Source organism: Primulina tabacum, chromosome 14, assembly GCF_025594145.1.
Source record: "Primulina tabacum isolate GXHZ01 chromosome 14, ASM2559414v2, whole genome shotgun sequence".
Taxonomy (NCBI): Eukaryota; Viridiplantae; Streptophyta; class Magnoliopsida; order Lamiales; family Gesneriaceae; genus Primulina; species Primulina tabacum.
In genome coordinates, this window is record NC_134563.1 from 29,771,460 (window position 1) to 29,794,475 (window position 23,016).

The 23,016-nt window shown below is 35.0% G+C and overlaps 1 long non-coding RNA gene and 1 pseudogene across 1 annotated transcript; both read right to left on the reverse strand.

Moving 5' to 3' along the window:
• Nucleotides 1-2,447: 2,447 nt before the first annotated feature.
• Nucleotides 2,448-3,387, reverse strand: LOC142524068 (uncharacterized). The gene is made up of 3 exons (XR_012814821.1): nt 3,307-3,387; nt 2,719-2,781; nt 2,448-2,612 (listed from the first exon to the last, which is right to left on the reverse strand). It is a non-coding gene; the product is annotated as an uncharacterized LOC142524068 (long non-coding RNA).
• A 2,573-nt stretch (nt 3,388-5,960) lies between these two features.
• On the reverse strand, nt 5,961-23,016 carry LOC142524067 (aspartic proteinase 36-like; annotated as a pseudogene).

Genomic DNA, 23,016 nt, shown 5'->3' on the forward strand with positions numbered 1-23,016 from the left:
CTAAACCTAACTTCTGATTTGGATCCATAGGGGTATCACTAGGTCTACATCCGCTCATCCATGTTTCCTGTAGCAAATCCAAAACATTTTTCCTCTGTGACACATAGATACCTTTCTTGATCTAGCAACTTCCATGCCCAAGAAATAATGTAGAGGACCTAAGTCTTTAATCTCAAACTCGGATGCAAGGCTTCTCTTTAATCTGGATATTTCTTCCTCAACACTGCATGTAAGAATTATATCATCTACATAAACAATTAATATAGCCATTTTTCCTTTTCTAGTATGTCTCACGAACATTGTGTGATCAGATTGTCTTTGTGAGTAACCTTGTTTCTTGATCGATCTGGAGAATCTCTCAAACTTAGCTCGTGGTGATTGCTTCAAACTATATAGAGATTTCTTCAATTTGCATACTTTTCCTCCAAATTTTTTTCAAATCCCGGTGGGGCATCCATAAACATTTCTTCATCTAACTCACCAATGAGGAAAGCATTTTTCACATATGTTTATATCGGGAGAGATATTATGATTAAAGATCATTAGAGACACATCGTTGAATGTTTATATCGTTCGAAAGGCGTATAACTTTAGCGAGGTTTAATGAGAACATCGTTTGCATTTATCAGTGAAACCTAGATTTTTATTAGGGATGTTTGGATCGAAGTTTGATTAATACAATTTATTCGACACTTGGGAAAGGGGGAATAAAATAATTAAGTGTTCTCGACCATTAAATAATTGAAATTAATGAATATAAATTCAGTCGGGAATAATTATCGTGGAAACCTAGTGAAATCATTCCTCTAGATATTTTCTCTCGTTGATATTTCTTCATTCGGTGATTAGATTAATTATTTATTCGCAATTAAGTTGTTTTTAAACAAACCAAACTTCTATTGATTTTTCTAAATAAAGTCGTGACTATTTTGATTACAAGCACTGATTTATTTTTACAAACACACTCCTCGTGGAAACGATACTTTACTTACATATATTAAAACTTAACAACCGTGCGCTTGCGAGCGGAAAACGCGCAACAGTCATCATGCGATGTGAGATTGTTTGTGTTTTCGCATTATTATAATTTTTTTTCATTCGATTCCAATTAGGTGTATGCTACTGGGGCACTACCTTAGAGGCCTAGAGTACAAATTGGAGCTCATGGAGCTTCTGTCATTGTCTTACATGGCATACTGTGATGATTCAAATGGTGAAGTACAAGCTGTTTGAAATGAGTTTGCTTAAGTGGTTTCATGTGTAAATATATGAAAATATTATTTGTTCTATTAATCAATTGAGTATTTATTACAACTTTAGAACACGAGTGATACATGTAATCTGTTTGGTTTTAGGATTGCACTTTTCATCTTTCAAATTTAATTTTCATGTTGTTCGCGCAATATGAGAGTGGCTAAGATTTTGGTACATCAGTTGAGATATATCTCATGTAGCATAAATAAATTGATTAATATATCAATATTTGATATGTCCATCCAGTAATTTATATGGCAAAAACTTGTGTGAGACGATCTCACATGTCGTAATTCATGATACGGATCTCTTATTTGGGTCATCCATGAAAAAATATTATTTTTTATGCTAAGAGTATTACTTTTTATTGTGAATATTGATAGGGTTGACCCGTCTCACAGATAAAGATTCGTGAGACCGTCTTACAAGAGACCTACTCAATTTATATCTGTATATATCATCCAACATAGTGAACCCGGCCATTAAGTATGACCAAAGTTTGGAATATAATATTAAACATATATATAAACTCATATTCATCATAAAATGTCAAAATCCATCGCTCGAACAAATTAGATCGATGGACAAAAATTTCCTACCACCAAGATTGGAAATCGAAAAACGCTTGAACATAAATAAGATGGACTAAGTAGGCACTGTTTCTGTACATCCAGATCAACGATGGAGCTTTCCTTGGATCGATGTTACAACACTACATCTCTACAGAAGAAACAACACATACATGACAAAACCATGAAACCGATCCCCAAGAAAACAACACTTAAGACAGACTCAGTAGGGCAATCCACCATTTGATTTCGATAAATACTTATGATTTCCCTCGATTTTTCCATTAAAATAAATAAATATACAAACAGCTTAAACTAAAACTGAAATAAATATACATGAAAGAAGAACTAGGCAGTGTGTTCACTGGTAGAATTTTTGGTTTATATATAATCTTTTACTTCTGCACTTTATGAAATCGATGACGTAAAAGACCTCGTTTTACTTCGGCATCGGTCTAATTTCGGACCGGTTTTCCCTCATTGAATCGGTCAAAGACTTCGCTAATTTCTTGGATACGATTTCAGTGATAATGCGAAGTAAAATGATACCCTATTACTTCACGTGCGTCTACTTCGGCAATTATCTATCTATGACTTCATTGAATATGAGAAGTAAATTTGAGCTTCCATCTACATTATTCACTAAATCTTTAAATACATAACCTAATATGCTTACATCCTTTGCTGTGGCACTGGAGCACAACATCAACCGCCCATTCCGTTAATTGAGTGAGATCGATGAGTGTAAGAGTATGTTTTGTCATGGTCGCTGGGTTCTAGAAGATTAACCTACATGCATGCTGAAACATGTCAAAGTTTCTGGAGAACAAATTGGACCACAATTCGCTCGCGTTTGTAATAAGTAACAGATGAGAAAACAACAGACAAAATTAACCTTGAAGATTTCTGAATTTGAGCTGGGACGTATATAAGCAGCCAAAATACCCATGTTAAAATCCTGCAATCAACAGCGAGAAATGGACATTGAGTATATGAGATGAAACCTTTTAAACCATGAAGTGCTGCATCAAGAAGGAAAACCTTGTTGCAAATTCCTACGAACTGACTGACGGTATCACCAAAAAGGTAAGTGTAGTAATCTTAGTAGTTTTGGATGATTACCACAAGCTAGGTAAACACAAAACCATCTTGTTGTTAGACAGAAAAAACAAATGTCCTGCTAACTGAGACTTTTACCATACAATACCCATAAATTCGCAGTACACAAGTTCAAAGGAAATTGTTGTGCTTACCTAAATTATCTTGATACCTAGTTGGAACTATCACGAGGAGAAACGTGACTACTAAAGATCAATCATGCTTCAGGTATTAAATTTGAGTGTTCACTTTTCATTTCAAACTTTATGAAGTTAAAGAATCCAGAGTATTGAACTTGAGAATATATGACCTGACATTGATGAAGTGAGGAGACAGCCTAAAAAACACACACACACAGGGTTGGAACACAAGAGAGTTAAATTACCCTGATAGGATCGCCTCTCAATGATTGCATAAACATCGGTGTCCCTGCCCTTTTACCCTGACGAAGATACAAATAATTTTTATTAGATTATTCATGATGGAAGTGGTGGTGTCATGCAATAAAACCTTAGGGGTACTATAGAAATGATAATAAAATCATCGGATGGTAAATATGCCACACTCCATGTCAGTGAAGTATGAAGCATGCAAGTACACCTTTTTCTTGAAAATCCCTCTTTTTATGTAAAATATCGTGTTACACTGTCTACCTTATATAATTACTTACATGAAATGTGAAACCATACATACATGTAAAGAATTGAAAGAAATTTTTTTATCCTCCAATGATACATCCCTGAGCCGCCTCCCTATCTGAGCACAACAAACACGAACCACTTGTTCATCGCAACTTCCATTTATTACATAATCTCTTCCATTCATGTAGTAAGAACGAGTGTAGTTTTGAGAACTTCCTGTAGAAGCTATACCAAAATCCAGATGAAGCCTCCAATCAACAGCTAGCAGCTGTTTTACCTAGCAATGTGACATTTCCACTTCGAAGTACCATTTTATCTTCAAGTTGCAATAACTGGTGAACTTATTTGATTCTCATGCTGTTGTTTGTACACTGAATCCATATTCTCAACGCATTTGAGCTTCAGTTACACAAATCTCATTCCATATCAGATAAAGTCCTTGAATATACAAAAGATACCATGACTTTTAATGATTCTGACTGAGAGAATATGAGAGAAGTGGGGCCGCTTCGAAAGAATCGTAAGGCTCAATTCTAGATCCTCGCGTAGAACCAGACGTGTGTTCATGGCCAAAACGAACTCAATCATGAGAACTGAATAGTATCAGGGAGAGTCTTGTGTGAATTATATCTTAATTAACGGCAGAACAGTTCAAGGATATCATGTCTATTGGTCAGCTAGTAAAGCAAATATATTTCATAAGAGACGGTTCAAAGGGTAACACATACCTATCATATGCATGATTCAAACTGTAGAACTTTGTCACCAAGATTTGTATAAATCTTCATTCATGTGAGGATTGTTGGAAATTTGAATAAAAATTATGTCTCATGGCTTTTCACATCTTGAGTTAATTGTGCAACAATAATTCCCACGACCTATGAAAGTAAATAGTTAGTTCATTGGTTTTTACGAAAGTTTACTAGTATTCTATCGTTCGATATATTGTGCTCCCACGAACTATGAAAGTATATAGTTAGTTCATTGGTTTTTACGAAAGTTTACTTGTATTCTATTGTTCGATATATTGTGCAACAATAATTCCCACTGAACTATGAAAGTCTATAGTCTTATTTTAAGTAATATTAAGCGAGAAACACTCAAGTAAGAGCTTTGTTCGAATTTAACAGAGGTCGAGGATGGAGCACAATATACAGCATAGAAATTGCAGAATGACTATTCACCTGGATTAGAGCAGAGACCACAGTTCGGTCTCCAAGGCAGTAACTTGGCTCCATGTTGAGATAAGCGGCGGCGGCACATCAGCGATCACCAGAATCCTGCACCGCCTGCACTTCTGGTGGGGTGGTTCCCTGCGCATATAAATATCCCTCGCCCACAACAACTTTCTCTTGAGCATCGGCAGTGGCTATAACGCAGCCGAAGTTGGGATGTGGGGCCGTAAAGCCTGCAGAATTGTCAGCCAAATGGGCCGCACGCTTGATGCAGGTGGCATCGAAGGCAAGTGAAGAAGAAGAAGTTGCCCGGCAGACGAGGAAAGAAGGGAAATTAGTTTCATTCAGTTGGAATGATACAGGTATCAAATCAAATTAGAAATATGTTAAATCAAATTTTAACTCGAAAATATTTTATTCGTATTCGAACTTTTCGAATTCAAGTTAAACATAATCAAATTTTTTTTTATAACTAAATTCAAATTCAAATTTTGTTCCATATTTAACAAATTGTTTACCGTCTTTACTACTTTATTAGTAAACAATAATTATATAATATTTAGAACAATACGACGAATACTTCGCAAAAATATTTTGAGTCAAATTATTAAAGAATATTTACTACGCAAAGCTTTGAATCGAGTTCGATATTCAAGCTAAAAAATCGAAACTCAATTTCTTGATATTCTTCTACGTAAATACAATGATTGAAACTCTATCTTCAACTCCATAGATTTTAATTTATATTGCATCTAATCCATATCTATTGTACATTAGACGTATATAAAATGTTTTTACAAAAAAAAAATTAAACATTTCAAATATAAACAATTGTTCATTCTATTTGTATAACAAGAAGAATTAAAACAAGTTAAAATCATACAATGCTTGAAGTTGAACTTTTAACTTTTCAAATATTTTAAAACTAATTACATCTAATTAGTATATACGTACAACACACACGTGCAAACATTGCATATGTTTTGCAGGTTATATTTAATATTTTAAACTTCAAATATTTTAATTTATATTACATCTAAATAGTTCTAATTCATATCTACGTGCAACATACGTGCAAACATGCACATACAATGCACGTGCGTTGCACGGAAATGCTAATTAGTTCACTAATTAGATATGTTCACATGTGTTCAACATAGGAGTTGACGTCTTGGTTAATCTTTCGGGAGCGAAAGATGCCTTTTAATGGGGAAGGGATTGGGATAAAGAAAAGCATGTTTAATGTTGGAGACTCGCAGAAATTCCACTTTTCTTATTTCCGACATTCAACGTCGTATTTCTCAGCTCAAACGTTTATTTACATCACAAACACTTCCAGAGCTGTTAACTAGTTCATTCTATCAGATAGAATAGCGCGGCTATTAACAAAAGGAATGACACTACGTTAACCGCAGACGGACATAAAGCAGATGATATAGAATGGGCACCCACAGAATAAGCATTTCCACTCTCTTCATCTCTTACTTGGATGCTTGATAAGCCTGCGACCAAAAAAAAAGTTTAGTGTATGCTGTGTTTTCATGCACATTTTATCCAGCAAAAGGGTCAATATTACAGCACAAATCTCAAATTTCCAGACAGCGTATACTTCGGTTGACATTATATATACCGACATATTTATCTCCACTGTTTTTGTTTATAAGAATTAATCTCCACTGTTGAATACAATAAGAATTAAATGATTGGCAGGCATATCTCATGTTTTTGTATAATTTGGTAAAGTTGCAGGATACTCGAGACATAATAATGATTCCTACCACAGAAATTTTGATGGAATATCAGAAGTCACCAAGAAGAAATTTAAGAGAACTTGTAAGATACAAAAGTTATAACGAGGATACAAAAGAAATTCTTTATTCATTTCACACATATATAGCAGACGAAGATAACAGAGAGTCAAACCCTGAGACCAGAGAAAATTCCCAGCTTACAAGTCGAAATGAACCTCACCAGGCAAAGTCTGCAACTCTAAATAATATCACTTATGGATAAATGCTTAACTCAACTTCACTTCAGTAAATCCTAAAACCCATAGAAGATAACTTGATGGATACAAGAGAAACTCAAAAAAAAGTTTACGTTTTTTTATTCTTGAAGCAAGTAGAGAAATTAATTGATTTGAGAAGTTGTATGACAGCAAGCACTCACCAAAAATGATCAGGCAAATGTATATGCACAGTATATGCACAGGTAAAAATAAAGCCCCACGGAAATCTCATATATCAAGATGGAAAGTTATCTAACATCAAGGGATTACCCCCTACCACAAATATTTCTAAATATTTAATAGGAAAGATATGGACAATCTAAAAGATGAGTGTAGAGGAAATCAAATACTAAATTATACTCACAGTCATACTCAGTCCATCCAATGTTCTGATTTTCAAGGTCATACAAAATGAGCTTGTCTGACAATACAATATCTGCAAACAGAAGAACAGAAAAATAAATTCATTGATTCATGGGCATATTTGACACGCAAGTCTTCAATTAATATCTATTTCCATTCAGGAGACAAGTCATCAGTTGATATTCTGAATTAAAGTAAAGATATCATTGGTTGGAACCCATAAATATATTAAGATAAACAAAGAGAAGTAGAGAACAAATTATTGCAGCACATTGCTCAACTAATTGTTGGAAAAGTATGATATCATTCCCAATTTCACGGCAATAAATTAATCAGAGATTGTCTTCATCCTGTCTTCAATTGTAAACTCAATATTATTGATGACAAATTTCATAGATTAGTTTCCTTAATCATGGATATCTCTTTCTATATTAAGAAATAAGAAAGCCTACAAATCTGGTGCAATTTCGTTCATAAATATCATCGACAACTGTTCATAAGTTCGATCTTTTCCCACATTGTATCATCGCCATAAGGTTCTAAAATGAACACAAAACAATGTCCATTCATTCCTCAGAGGAAACCTATCTCTGCCACTCGATCCCTCATCTCAATTGAGCACAGATAGAATTCATAATCTGTGTGTGGATGAAATAAGGCCTTTCTGACATGTAAATTGAGCATCATAAGCCTTTCAAAGGAAAACACATACCATGAAGTCGGCTATTAACTCATCGGCCATGTCAGAAACCATGTCAACCTCAAGTTGACCAATCAGTTCCCAAAATTGCACAGTAAAAGCAAAAAAGCTCAAGTTGTTTAGTCCACGCAGTTGGATAAAATTATCCAGCTTGCAAAGTCATAACTCCTACTTTAATCTCATGAACAGTATATGTTTTATTTCTCTAGTTTACTTTGTCATTTAAGATAAGTAGTATGAAGTGAATCTGTTATACGGAAGAGTGACTAACAAATAATACGAATATCATTCAACACCAACTTGAGAAGGAGAGTATCCTCGTTTACGACCCAGTAGCATTGAATTGCTCAAAATTTTAATCATGCTGAGGTTAAAATTACTGTTGGGGGTGATGGTGCGACCATAAGTTTGTGGATAAGCCACATAAAGTTGGTGTCTAGGTAGGGATGGTAGTTGATCAGGATTGAGTCAAGTTTGCTAGAACCTGATTCCCAAACTATTGCTAGAACCACCTAGACCTGCCCTGACCCATGCCTGAAATTATAATCATAAAATTATTGGTAATAGATTTAATCAATTAGTTTCCTTCATTATATATATATTTTCCTACTTGCAAGGATAAGAAAACATGTATATCATATAACATTTTCATTCATAATTATCAATGAATCGATTATTTTGCTCGATGTTTTCTCAGCATATCAACATGATAAACATCGTGCATATAATATGTAACACCCGAAAAACCAACTTACGTAAACCACATGCATGCAAATTATTTTAATTGCTAAATTGTTTTATTTATTTGATTTTAAATGCTTGCATGATATTTATTAAATGATTAAAGGCATGATTGCATGATAATATGACATGATTTCATAAAATTTAAGGATTTTTATCCGAATATTCGATGATAGGTAGGGGAAAGCAGACCGGAGACGACCAAGACAAGAATATTTATTTTTCATTAAATATTTGCAAGGCTTCCTAATATGATTAAAAATGATTTAATTTTTCTTAAAAATGTTAGAGTTCGAATTATTTTAAAAGTCGAGCTAGATTTTTTTCCGGGAAGTCGGTTTTGGGCAAACGAGGAGTTTTTAAAGGATCAAAAATATTATTTTGGGAAACTAATTTTATAAACTTTTATGTTTTAATTAAATAAGAGTTATTGGGCCCAATTTAATTATTTTAAGTAGGCTCAATTGCTCCTAGCATTAAGGCCCAAAACCAAAGCCCATTTACATGTTGATTAATTTATAAAAGGACTCCTAGGCTTTCATAACACCACAATTCAGCTTGATTCAGCCGAAACACACACTCACACATACTAGAATTTTCGAAAACAAGGAAGGAAGAAAAGCTTGGGTTCTTCGTCGTCCGGTCGTCCAACTTCGCACCCTCGCCGAAGATTGAATATTCGAGCGTTGTAAACGCAAAGGCACTTGTTTTCTAAACTCTTTAAACATCATACGAATCATAAGATGTGTGTTTTAATTGATCATGCATGAAAAATATTGGTGTTCGATTATTTTACGGCATGTTATGTATTTTCAAAGTTTTAACGATTTTACGCTTGTTGTTGTAACGTTATGATTCCCGAGGGTTAAGCTGCCAATATATGATTAAATATGAATGAAATATGAGTAATTCAATAGAAAACAAAAGCTGGAAACCGTGGGAAACAATCAGGAGAGGACCGAAGGGTTCATGGGTTTTGCAAGGGTCAAGGGCTCGGCTAGTTGTGCATGAGGGGTTAGGGCTCGACCAGGTCGTGAGGAGGGCTCTTACTGGATGTGGTTAGGTCCTAGGAAGGGTCCTAGCAGGGTAGGACTCGCGCTTAGAGGCTGGAGAAGAGTCCTGGCGTGAAAGGACTCTTCCCGTACATGTTCAAGGGTGGCCGAGAGTTTTCAGAAGGAAGCAGGAGAGAGGGCTGGGCTAGATGGTCTGGGTGTTGGCTCAGGGTCCAAAGAGGGTCAAGGGGGATCGGGCTCATGGGTGGCTCGAGCATAGAGTCCCAGTCGAGGTAGGAGAAGCATAGGCGCAACGGAGTCACGCGCAAGCTGCTGTCTGTTTCAGGTGGCTCGATGCTTGGGTTCAAGGGTCTGGGCTGGGCTTGGTTGGGTCTGGGCGTGGTCCAGATCGGTTAGGGTCAGGTGGGCTCGGTGGTGGCTCGACTGGAAGTGTCCTAGGTTGGCTAGGAGTCTTGTAGCGTGGAAGAGATTGTGCGCAGAACTTTGGTGCTTGGTTGATGGGCTTGTGCGCGAGTTAGGGGCTAGGTCCAAGGGTCAGGGTTGGTCAGGAGGGTGCCTAGGTGGGTTGGCTCGGGTTTGGCTCGAGGTGGCTCGACCATGGCTCGAGTAAATTGGAAGATGGCTCGGGTTGTTCATATATGTGTCAATTTCGAGATTTAAATAAGAATAATTGGAACCAGGGATCCACGGGTGTGGTTCATGGCTCACAAGGGTAGATTAGGTAATAAAAATGTTATGTTTAAAATTTGGGATCAAAATACTGAGTTTTGACGCCTCACGAATAGTTAATTAAAGAATTAATTAAAAAGCCTAGATTTAAGCTGAATAAAATTATGCAAAAAGTAGATTTAAGCTTAACTAATTATTTGAGATAATCCCATGTCATTAAAAGTATTAAAAAGATAAAATCGAGAAATTTTACGTTTAGGGGTAAAATAGTCATTTTACACTTGGAAAAATACGTAAAAGCTTGGCAGCGTCCCGAATGATCATAATGCATGTTAAATGATATTTTATGATTTAAAATGATGATTTTCATGAAGATGTGATATTTTATGATTTATGGTAAAGCTGTGCAACTTTTACTGTTTAAAATGCTATTTTTGGAAAGATATGATATTTTATGATTTCAAAAAAAAAGGAAAAAAATATTTTTAAGGGATATGAATTGATTGTGACAAATGATATATGATTTTGTGGGGATGTCGTGAGGAAAAAGGCCCTAGAGGAAGCCCATTTACGAGAGAAGGCCCTAGAGGGAGCCCATTTTTGGGAAAAGGCCCCAGAGGGGCCCGTCTATGGGAGAAGGCTCCTGAGAGAGCCCGACGATCGTATTTCGACAGTGGAGCCTACTGCCCACCCCCATGGACCATGTGGAGCTGAAGACTGATCAGTCGACCAAAGGATAAAAGCTAGTCACTTTCAAGGATCAAATTTCACCCAAAATGATAAATGATTGAAAGCTTTACGATTAAAATGATTTTATGTTATATGATTAAAAGCTATTTTTTTCAAATGAGTTATTTATTCTTAAAGTTATTTTAAATGATTTTACGATTTATGATTTAATTATGCCTGAATTATTTTAAATGGTTTATTATTGTTCAAAAGCTATTTTAAATAAAAGTATGATTTTTTAATGCTTGTGATTGTATATGCATTATTTGTTATTCATGTTTAGAACGTGCTGAGTCATTAGACTCACTAGGTTTGTATGATGCAGGATTTGATGATATTATGGGAGACGCTGACGTTTGATTGGATCGAGTGCTGCAGTACACTCCCGAGAGAATTTATGTTTCCGCACTAGCTTGATAGATAAAAGAATTAAAGATTTTTGCTAATGATTTTATTAGGGATTTTTATGCTTTAATTTTATGTTAGTTGATCTTTATAAAGGTCGACGTAGGATTTTTGGTTAGTTGATGATTTAGGGATATTTTTATACACTTGAGATTTTAAATGTTGAATTATTATGATTTACGAAAATGTTAAGTTACTTTATTAGTAAGTTTCGAGTTTATGATTTATTTATAAAAAAAAAGTCGAGGTCGTTTCATAATAACAGTTTTTTTAATGAGGAAAATTATAACTTTTTGGAAATTATTTTGATATTTCTCTTAAGTCCGATTCTACAAAAAGTATTCCCAAACATGCTTACAAGATATCATGCATGTACTATTCATAAGAAAAATGTGTTGAAGTAACCAACTTGTCAATGTCGACTGAAATAACATTAAATGCAATAGACGTTTTCAATCTCATCTCAACATATTATGGAAATGGTATCTTTCAAATGCTCAAAAATAAAGTCACTTAACTTTGTTTCTACTTTATTCAATGTTGCATGGACATCAAATCTAAATTACAAGTGGGACGTTTCCAACTGGTTCTTCAATCATTTTGGTATTCAATTACAATTAAGTCTCTTGAACGCTTATTACTCTATCTACATTCTCATCAGTGGTGATCATCCTCCGCCAATACCAATATGGATCATCCATCACCTGGTTCCTTTTCATTCAGTGGCTACTCTGTTTTTCCAGAAATTAGTGATAGAAAATCGAGAATCGCATCAATTTGTAGGTTCGCTCTCTCACTCAGAATGACAGCTTCAAAAGAGACACATCGGTTTTGTCATCGTTTAAGCTTTGCCTACAAGATGGTAGGATTGTCCTCCGGTTCTAGTTTTGCGGGGGGGAAAAAATCGATTTGGTAGATATATTGAGATGAATGAGACCTGGGCTCCGCAATAATTAATGGCCGGAAAACCATTCAGTAGATAGATTAAGATGAATATGAATGATGTGCTCCATGGAAACCCGAACTGTAATAATTAATGGTCTCATTTGATATAATAGAGGTCATTTGATTAAAGCTTTTGCTATGTGTCTTTGAGAAATTTCTTGCAAAGCTTTCCAAAAGATTAGGGTTGAAACACAACTTCTCAGGCATTCGTTTATTGCATATAAAAGGAAGTTATGGACCTAAGCTATGGCCAATTTCGCTTGTAAGTCGCTTCGAAAATATCTTCAAATAGGTCATATCGCCATAAGGTTAGAGGCATCACTCGTAGAGCTGTCAAAACGGGCTGGCCCGCCAGTATGGCGGTTTGGAGAAACCTCAACATGTTATGGTCCAAAGTTTGGATCTTATTATAGGATGATCAATGTATTTTGGATAGGGTGCTCGTTTTGAGAGAACCTCGCGACCTCATATTCACCGTTTGATTTTAGAATTATGGATATTCTTATTCCTTGCAACAATGGTCATTTAAATACAAGGAAGACAATAATTTCCCTAGCAAGAAATCTGTCGGAATTCCTCTATCAATGGCTAGAATGCATGATATTAAAAAAAGGAAACTAAATAAAATCTTTCTGATTCTTTATTTTTGAATCTTCCACCACTTCATCATTGATTTCAGCAGTTTGTTCTTAAGTCGCCCATTACACGTCTCCCCTTGGAAATCGTGCTAGTCCTCAAGCACGAAAAACAGATATTCCAGGATCTTCCAAATTATCGTTGCTCTCTTGTTATTCTGAAAAATTCTCCACCGCTTCAAGAACAAGTGTTGTTGGAGTAATCCAAGGATTAATTGCAAATGGCGGTAGTTCTTAAATTCTTCCCACTTTAACTTTGGACTATCTCGTTCCCATTTGAGGAACCAGGGGTCGCCATTGCACTCAAAGTGGAAAGAAGTCAATCTTTCCTCGTCTTTCTCCGGTCCGTTTTGGTGTCGAAAAAACTTTCACATTGACTGAGATATCTCATCAGGTCTGATTGGCTATTGCACCGAGGAAAATCTAGCTTCAAATTTTGAGGTACTTTTGATAAGTCATCATCGCTGTCTATATATCCTTCATAAATGCTGGTCGGTGGTTCCCCATTAATTGCTATTGTCTTTGCCCCGATCTTCTTCCAATCGCAAGGTTGACAGACATTTGGATATCTCCTCCAATTGATCAAGAAGAGATTGCTGCCTTCTTTCATTGGGTGTCATGTCCTCTTGATACAACTTTACAAAAGCTTCGAATTGTGGTTGTAGTGCTTGGAATCCCCCCATCACGATTGGCTCTGATACAACTTGTTATGATCTCAGGTCTGGATCATGTTATGGGATGATCAATGTATTTTGGATAGGGTTTCGGGGCTCATTTTGAGATAACCTCACTATTTGATTTTAGAATTCTGGATTTTCTTACTCCTTGCAACAATAGTTATTTAAATATAAGGAAGACAATTAATTTCCCTAACAAGAAATATGCCGTAATTCCCCTGTCCATGGCTAGAATGCATGCAATATTAAAAAAGGAAACTAAATAAAATCCTTCGAATTAATTCCTTATTTCTGAATCTTCCAACACTTCATCCTTGATTTCTGTAGTTTGTCCTTAATTCTTGCCCATTACACAACCAACCCGTGAAACTAAATAAAATCCTTCGAATCAATTCCTTATTTCTGAATCTTCCGACACTTCATCTTTGATTTCAGCAGTTTGTCCTTAACTCTTGCCTATTACACAACCAACCCGCCTCAGGTTGCGGACTGCGGGTTAGGCGGGACAACTCGCCAAAATTGAAAAAAAAAATAACATCCATTCTTAAAATCCTTGCTTCATATTCTTAATAAAAATTCTCAAATATTTGATAGAATTGACAATTCACGTGACAAAAGAATCGAGCATATACTTTACCTATCAAATGATACATTAAAAATATTATTATAAAATACCCAACACATATAACTATTATTTATTAAATGCGAGTGATGATATTTACTAAATTTATTTATTTTTATAACGTTGCATCTTATTTTTTTCCCCACCGATAATACAACTTAATTATATTTTTTACTTCTCAAATAATCTACGATTGTAATTTTATTTTATCTTTTGAGTACTTATTTTATAATTTTGGAAATACTAGAAACGTAACATGGTTACACATTTAATTCCCACTAAATGTACACGATCCCAAATTTCACATAACTATAGAGTAATCGTTTAATAATTAATAAAATCTTGTTTAATAATTAATAAAAAATTTATTTTTTTAAATAATAGCGAGCCGACCCGCCTCAATTCGCAACCCAAACGGGTTGACATTTTTTGACCCGCCTTCAAATGAGTGGCTGAAATCGTAACCCAACCCACCATTTTTAATGATAGGTTGGTACGGCCCATCCACTGGTCGACTCTAATCACTCATGTTGATGTTTCCTCTTCCTATTCCAAATATCAGCGATAAAAATCTTCTCAATACAAGGTTATCCATATTTCTCAACTTCAGCTAACCAATTAGTATGTGATCATTTTTTATAGTTTTGGCACTAAATCAATGTGTGAGCACCGTTGTTGATCCTCTGAGCCTTGGTAACAACTTCAACGAATGGCAATTCTCGTTGTACTGATTAAGGTTTTATTGACTTGGTGAACGGATTGAGAGGTATGAGGTTTTACTATGTTGGGCCATCAATTGTTTCTTGTGTTATACCTTCACTCGATTACTTCGTAAGTGGTGATGAAGATCCCACGCTTTGTTGGCATACTTTTAATTTGTGATGCTCCATATTTAAGACCTGCCTGGCTAGGAGATTGTTTAGTTGGCTCCAACTCTATTCTTACTTGAGCTGAATGTTCTCTTGCTATTATCTGGCCGATTGGGGGATTAGGCACAATTATTTAGAGTCAGCCATACTTTGTTCCCTAAGACTATAGCCTTTTGTAGGTACTTTACAGAAGAAAATTCAGCAGCTATCCAAAATCAGCTAATTAAGGATCACGTATAGTTTAGACTGTTTTCAATGTTGAATCTGAAAATTGTGTTAACTATTTGATAAGGCCAAATCTTGAAAAAATTTTAGGGATTTGATTTAATAATATTTGTCCTTATCTAATATTTTTATCTCTAATTATGTGCTTAATTGAATTAATAATTGTAGATTTGAATAAAAGAGGAAAATGATTAAATTTGGAACAAAAGATGAATTTACAAGACTTCAAAGAAAAAATATCATAAAAAAGAAAATAAAATATTTTTATTCCTTGATGATATTGAAATCTTGAAAAATCTATGTAAATATTAATAAAGATATTATCCTACACTTCCTTTTATTTGAGATGGGCCTTAAAAAGATTTGGAGGAAGAGGCCCATTGATAAGGATAAAAGAAGCGTACAGGGAGCCGACACAGGAAGAAAGAAGCGCAGAAGACCGCGGAAGAGAGGAGAACAGAAGCTACTTTGAAGTAGTATCACCGCGGAAGAAGAACATAAGGGAGGAAGAGTGAAGGGCAGAAGCAAGAGGAATTCCGCACACACGCTACAAATCATTGAGAATTCTTTTCCTTCTTTCTTAACTATGTTTTCTTCATTGAATTTAAACACTGATTTTGACTTTTATTTTAAGTTTATGGAGTAGATTTTTATAGACTAAGGCCATGATAGGGGCCGAGACATATTATTTTTTGATGTTTTGAGTTTAATTCAATTAGATTATTTATTTTATTCATTGATTGATGTCGTTTATCACGTGTTCTTTTAATCTGGCCAATTAAATTGAATATTTGTTGGTTAATCTAAAACCGGAAGGCGATAGATTAATATTTGCTTCACACATCAATCAACACATGGTTAAATTGACTAGAAATAGTATTCGATTTCAGTGTGCGACTTTAGGTTGAAAAACTGGAATTTCACAGCGATCTAATGCGGTTGAATCTAATTAAATTCAGTTAGGAATAATTGGACTGTTAGATTTAATTAGGTTTATTAATTCGAGGAATCGTTTAATAAATAATTTTTGGGAATTCCGTCGTGAATTAAATAATTAATTTAATGAATATGAATTTGACATGTAGATTATAAGTTGTCTCGGTACCGTTGTGCGCCTTAGTCGTTTTTAAATAATTTGAATTTTCGTCTAAATTAATAGTTTGGATTAGTTTTGCTTTAGTTAATTTATTTAAATCGTCTTATTTAGTTTTAATTAATTTATCTCCCATCATTTGAATTTTATTAGCCTAAATTAGGAAAAATAATTCATATTCTAGTATTTAAACATCGATCTCTGTGGGTACGATACCTGGACTCATCTCCAAATACTATTACTTGACCTAGTCCGCTTGCTAGATTTATTCCCAACCGAAATCGTCGATCACTATTCACAGTTTATATTGTACAATTTTATGGCACAATTACACAGTATCCCTGCATTTTCTATCGTCACCGTAGACAATCAGTGGAATAAAATCTAAATACGATGGGAATCATCTGAGTCAAAGAGCTTGAAAAATTCATAATTCCCTTTTTTAAAAAAAGCAACCAATTCTATGACAAGCTGGCTTGATTCATGCAGACCCATTAATTAGAGCTAAAGGATAGCCAGGAAACTGCTACCTCGTTGTCCAATATGGACACTTCGGCAAGGTTAGGTATAATGGTGTTGGCTATCAGGAAAATCAAGCTGGGAGGGGTCTTAATGATTTTGTTTTCCTTCTATTATTTTGTAGTTGGCATACCTTCCCATTTGCACAGATATTGCTGATCAGTTAATCTACTGACTAAAACTTTCTGTCAAAAGGAAAATTAGATTATCACAGATTTTTATGACCCAGTTAGCATAGATGAACACAATTTAACTAATGCAAAGGCAATTCAAAATCATGAGTTATTTTGTTTGACTGATTACTTACCAAAGAATAAGATATCCTCAAAACAAGAGCGTGATACTACCAAATTAAGCCAGTGATTATTCTTTGTCAAAAATAACAGATAAAAAATACTTGTGTGAATCCATACACGTAATATAGGAAAAAGTACTTGAATATACCTCCCAATAGAGTTATTTCCCTTCCTTTCTTTGTATGTGTTTTACTGTTTTGCCAGCCTATACAATACTCTTTATCCTGGAAATTCAAAGTTTTTCACATGATGATATTTCGAATAATTTCCATCCTGGCAATGTTAAAGGCAAGTGAGGTTTGTTAAAAGATCAGCCACTACAAGAGCACTGGAGAAACATTTCCAACATGACTCGTGTTAATTTTAGATCATTATTAATTTTTCATCGTTACAGTCAGCTTTGTCTCTGTCCATCTTATTAATTTGTGAACAAAGTAAAGCTATATTTGCTAAGGGGTTCCAACTCTATGCATGGATATGAATCTGCAAAGAATCCTTGATAAATTTGAATTTTTTTGCAATGAATAGCAAAGTAAATTGCCTCCTATCTCCTTTGTCATGTACATTACAGTAATTATACATTAATCACCAAGAATAAATAGCATCATGCTTCCACAAAAGCAAGATCATGAAATCCTTGATGTTTGCCGCATTATATTGAAAGCAAATTTGGAAATGCAACTGAGCCAACCACTAAAATCTTACCAAATTAATATAGACTACTTACATTAACTTTTAGCAAATAGTTGTGGGGATAAACTGGCAAAGAAATCGAGTCCTCAAAAAGAAAGCCAACAACAGGAAATTCATCATCAATACTGCAAAACAAGAAAAAAAAAATTACATTTTCAAAACAAATTAAGGTACGTAAAATGACAATCAGAAAAGCATCTCTCAGATCTATGGCAAGGACTAAATGGATAGCTTGATCAAGAAAATAACGCTCTTTATAGTTAATTACAGATGTACCTTGTCTAGAAGCTGTTGATATACCTCTGACGGAAGATAGGCCAAAGTTGTACCACTGTCAATTGTAGCCCTTCTACCTAGTCCCCCGTCAAACAAAGCAGAGGGAAGATTTAGTAATTGACCACCCACCTCAACACCCTTCAGGAAAACATTATAATGCGGCCTATGGTAGCAATAAAAAATTAATTAGACAAGTGTGAATTTAAATTAACGAAAAGCTAATGTGTAAAATTCAACATGGTATACAAACCATTAGTGTTCTGATTTAGTAATAGAAAAAAGGAAACATACAAATGAGTAATAATGTCACGTACTGATTTGGCACAAGTTTTATTCTATTTACTTTTGGTTGCACCACTTCTCCAATGGCAAATATGCCAGCTCCCTTCTTGTGGTTCAAGCAATGTGAAGATATCTTTTTCACCTTTCCAGAAGAAGCAAGCTGTGAAAGAATGGATGTATTTGCTTGTCCAAAACCAATTATTCCATCAAGTGCCCCAGAAGATGAAACAAATCCTTCAGATTGTTTAGCTGAGCAACTATATAAAATCATAAACAAGTAAGATGCATAGAATGCTCATGGTAAAACTATGAGAACATTCTTACAGAAGATTCATTTTGAAAATAAGTATCACAAACAATGAAATAGGTTAAGACACCAACTAATCTCAGCCACTCAAGTCATATCTAGGATATCCTAAGAAGTTAGCAGAAGGAATTCACTTTAGCAACATCGCATAAAAGTTAAACGCAAATGAAAGGCAACAATGAAATATTAAATATGCACAAAAGCATGTTCATACCAGAAGAAGAATGTTGGCTCCTTCCAAAATTAAATCGCAAGTAAAAGTAGAATTCCAGTCTTTTATGCGGAAAAGATAGAAATTCTATTAGCATCCGGTCATGAGAATATACACGTGGAATTATCATAAGATAAGATATGACCTCTATACTTTGAAAGAGCGTGGATTTATATCGTTGCATAAGCATTGTTCTCATGTTCATAATGGTGGTTTTTGTTAAGTACATGTGTCATGCAACTTTATTTCAAGTGAGTGTACATGTGATATCGCATGAGAATGGTAACATACAACGCTTAATCTTAACAAATTTGTTTCCCTTCTTACACAAAAATAAAAATAAACCATAGATAAATGAATATCCAGATAACTGAATAATGAATATCTATAACAGTTCAACAAGTCATCGAAGCTCATGCATAACTTCAAATAATACAGAATTGCCATCAATTGAAATACTTAGTAAATCAGTCGCGCACATATGTAAAATATGGCATTTAAGAGACAGCTTAATATAAGATTTTCTTAAACAAATGCAACCCCACCCATCTACCTGACCGGTGGGGGAGCACCCAATGGGGGTGATGGAGGCGTCTGGAATTGAATTACTTTATAATGTTTCCAATTGTCTAGAGTTTTAGTGACTCGTCTAGTTTAAGCATATAAGCACAAGGTAATTGGATGCAGGTGCTCGAATACCTACTCCAATACAAAAAGATTAAGTTGTGGTTCACACATATTGGCCACTGGGGCACCTCTACTTGACATTTTTTGTGCTCCATTAAGCCTTTCTTTTTCAAATTCTCTACGTTAATAAATGAATGACGAAAGGGATGGAGCAATGGAAGTAATGATTCAAATAATATCTTTATGGACGACGCATTTATATTTTGTTTCAAACATTATCCACTTGAGATACTTGGTCATAATCATGTGTTGTGGTCTACTGATTTTTCTTGTTTCACGGCTTCAATAAAATAAGCAGAAAATTCACATGTTATACAGCATCAGATACACTATTCGATGTTAATACCAATGTTTACAGCATTAATACCAATGAATCCCAAATAAAGAAGATAGCCAATCATTTGAGACAGAATCCACAACAAAGGCCACGTGTTAATGAATTTTTACAGTTGAAACCTTTGTAACCAATAATTTCAAACGATCTCATAATTCAAATTTGTTTCCACCATTTACAATGTTACGCCAAATTATTAACTAGAAAGCAAAGCAAATATAATATAGTTCCAGAACAATCAATTATATGTGGATTAAATACACATTCAAGTCCTGATACCAATTAAGGATTGATTCCATTAATGTTAACTGGTAATCTCAACTTGTGTGTCACCAATGAAGTGCTAGGTGCTACACCAGTAATCAGTTTTGTGAATGACTAGCACATAAGTTATATCTTGAGAAGGTTCAAGTTAATGGTTAATGAATTGATAATATCTCAAAATTCAAGCACTGGAACCAATTTACTGAGAAGCCTGACAACAAACTATAAGCAAGAATTCAAACCAACCCGAAGGCAATGGATCCATTCATCAATGATGTTTGGAGGTTCCCAGTCACTCGATCAAGTTTAAAAAAATCTCTGACAAAAAATCCCTCAGTTCTGCTTCCATCTCCATATGCGACTATATATTCACAGTTCTTTCCAACTTTGCAATTGAGATTCGGACGATCAAACTCAGCAGCACAGAAATCTTGGTCACAAGAAACTGTCTGTCCAGTGGAGGAGGCCTTCAAGTCATACTGCTTCAAGGGTATCTGGTGGATTAATTGAACAGTAAACTATTCATTCGACCTCCAATATATATGAAAAATGATGGTTCATGGTTGACATAGATGGTGCTAGCAGCAAGCAGAAAATTTTCAGATGCCACATTCAACTGCTGAGCAGTAATATAATTTTTAAGATAAAAGGAGTCCAAACAGAACAAAGAAAAAGAGGAAGAGACATACATTAAAGTCACTTTTTGTGGGACATCTCTCACAGTTTTGGCAATTCACCCACAAAATATCACTTCCAGTATCTACTTGAACGTGATAATCAACTGGAGGAGTCCCAATTGTTATTTTGGTATAATAAAGCCTGCACCAATTTATTAAATGACAATTGAGATACACAAAATAATCGTTATCTTGAAGAAGAAAAACCATTTGGACACCAAGAAATTCTGACAACTGACAAGGCAGCACATGAATATGGTGTTCTTTCGTCAACTAGTGATTGCAATCAAGGAACAAAATAATTTACTCATGTGATGCCATTTGGAACCTGAATAATTATTCCTTCAAAATTATGTATGGGCTATCCATCCAACTGCCAAAATTGTTATTGCATGTTTGTGTTTACTTTCTGAAGAAATGCTATATAAGTTTGCTTTTGGTCCTAGGTATAAAACTCCACCCTTGTGCTTTAGTTATGGTCAGTCAAAAATTTTCTCCCTGTACATGGATTACTTTGCCACAAACTCATATAGCTTTTCATCCTGAGCCCCAGGTCTTTGGTTACAGAATATTTAAAAAGAATGAAAACAAACCATACTTCACTATTGCTGAAGAAAACTTATAAAGCTAAAGCGATTTCCAGATAAACGGAGATAAATTACAGCATAACCTTCGTAGCACAATCCACCCAAATAGAAAGACGTCCAAGGAATACAATATCATGTTCAAATTTTTTATGTTGGAAAATAAAACAAATGGTTCAAATGCCCGAAGCCTTAGCAAGGGAATAGAAAATTTCCTATCCAACACATGCTTAAAAACAATCTATGTTTCATCATATTGGTTCTCACTTTTATTTCTGTTTTCTATCTCCGCTTGACCCTGTCACCTAATGCTTAATACTATCACTATCTGTGTTTCGTCAGATTAGTTCTTACTTTTATTTCTGTTTCATATATCTGTGTGACCTGATGGTAAAATTCCACAAACATCATCCACTGCAAATAATAATATAACAAACACACTTCTTAATGCTAATGCATGATCAACACATGAAGCAAAGAAAAAACTAACAGTAGACTGAAACATTAAGCCAACTGACAAAAACATTAACAAATCAGACAACCACAAACACATTAACACCTACATGGTACATTAGTTAAACCAGCATTGAACATCAGTTACATCACGAAATTATTGTCTTAAAATCATATTTGAAATAACAAATGCACAAGTCAATCACATGCAATAGAGATACATACGCAGCATTATAAAATGATCCATCGCCGCGTAGTTGGAAATCGATGGAACCTAGCATTCTGCCATGGCGCCGGAAGTCATGCTCCCTCAGAGCACTCAATGTCGCCGTCGCCGTCGCCATCACCTCGCCAAGGCCACCATACTTGTGATGAACTTCGAAAATGATATTGCCCTTCACCATACACATTACATTAACCAACAACAGCATAACAAGAAAAATCAAAATCATAGCCTTCCTCCCGCAGTCCATCGCCACCGCCAAAAATGGTGAAATAAGAAAATTGTAATAAAAAGGGAAGAAACCCAACTAAAATGAAGGAATACAACTCTTGTTCGAAGAAGACAAATTTTGGTGGGATGGAAACATGAAAAATTCGTCAGCATTGTCTTGTTTTGGACTCGGTGCATTAATGTGGGCAGGAGACGTGAACTGAAAACGTGAGAAAAGGCTACAAAGAGATAAAACCAGGAAAAGGGGTAAAATAAGTTGGCTTGAATTGCGTAAAAATTGCAAATAATAGAATTGATTTCAAGATTCTTTAGGTTCAAACTAAAAACCCAGGAAACACAATAATAATTCTTCCCACGTCAAGAAATAAGCCCTTTTACCTCTATTTCTCTCAAGGAAGAAGGAAGCTGTTGCGTCAGCCATGTACGTCGTCCTTTTTGTATCCACCACGCGTTCTGCCGTGTTCTGTGAGCTCGCTCCGACTCTAGACTGGGACCCCGTGAAGGGGAAATGAGGAAATTGGGAGAGTCGGAAGTAGGGATGTCAAATT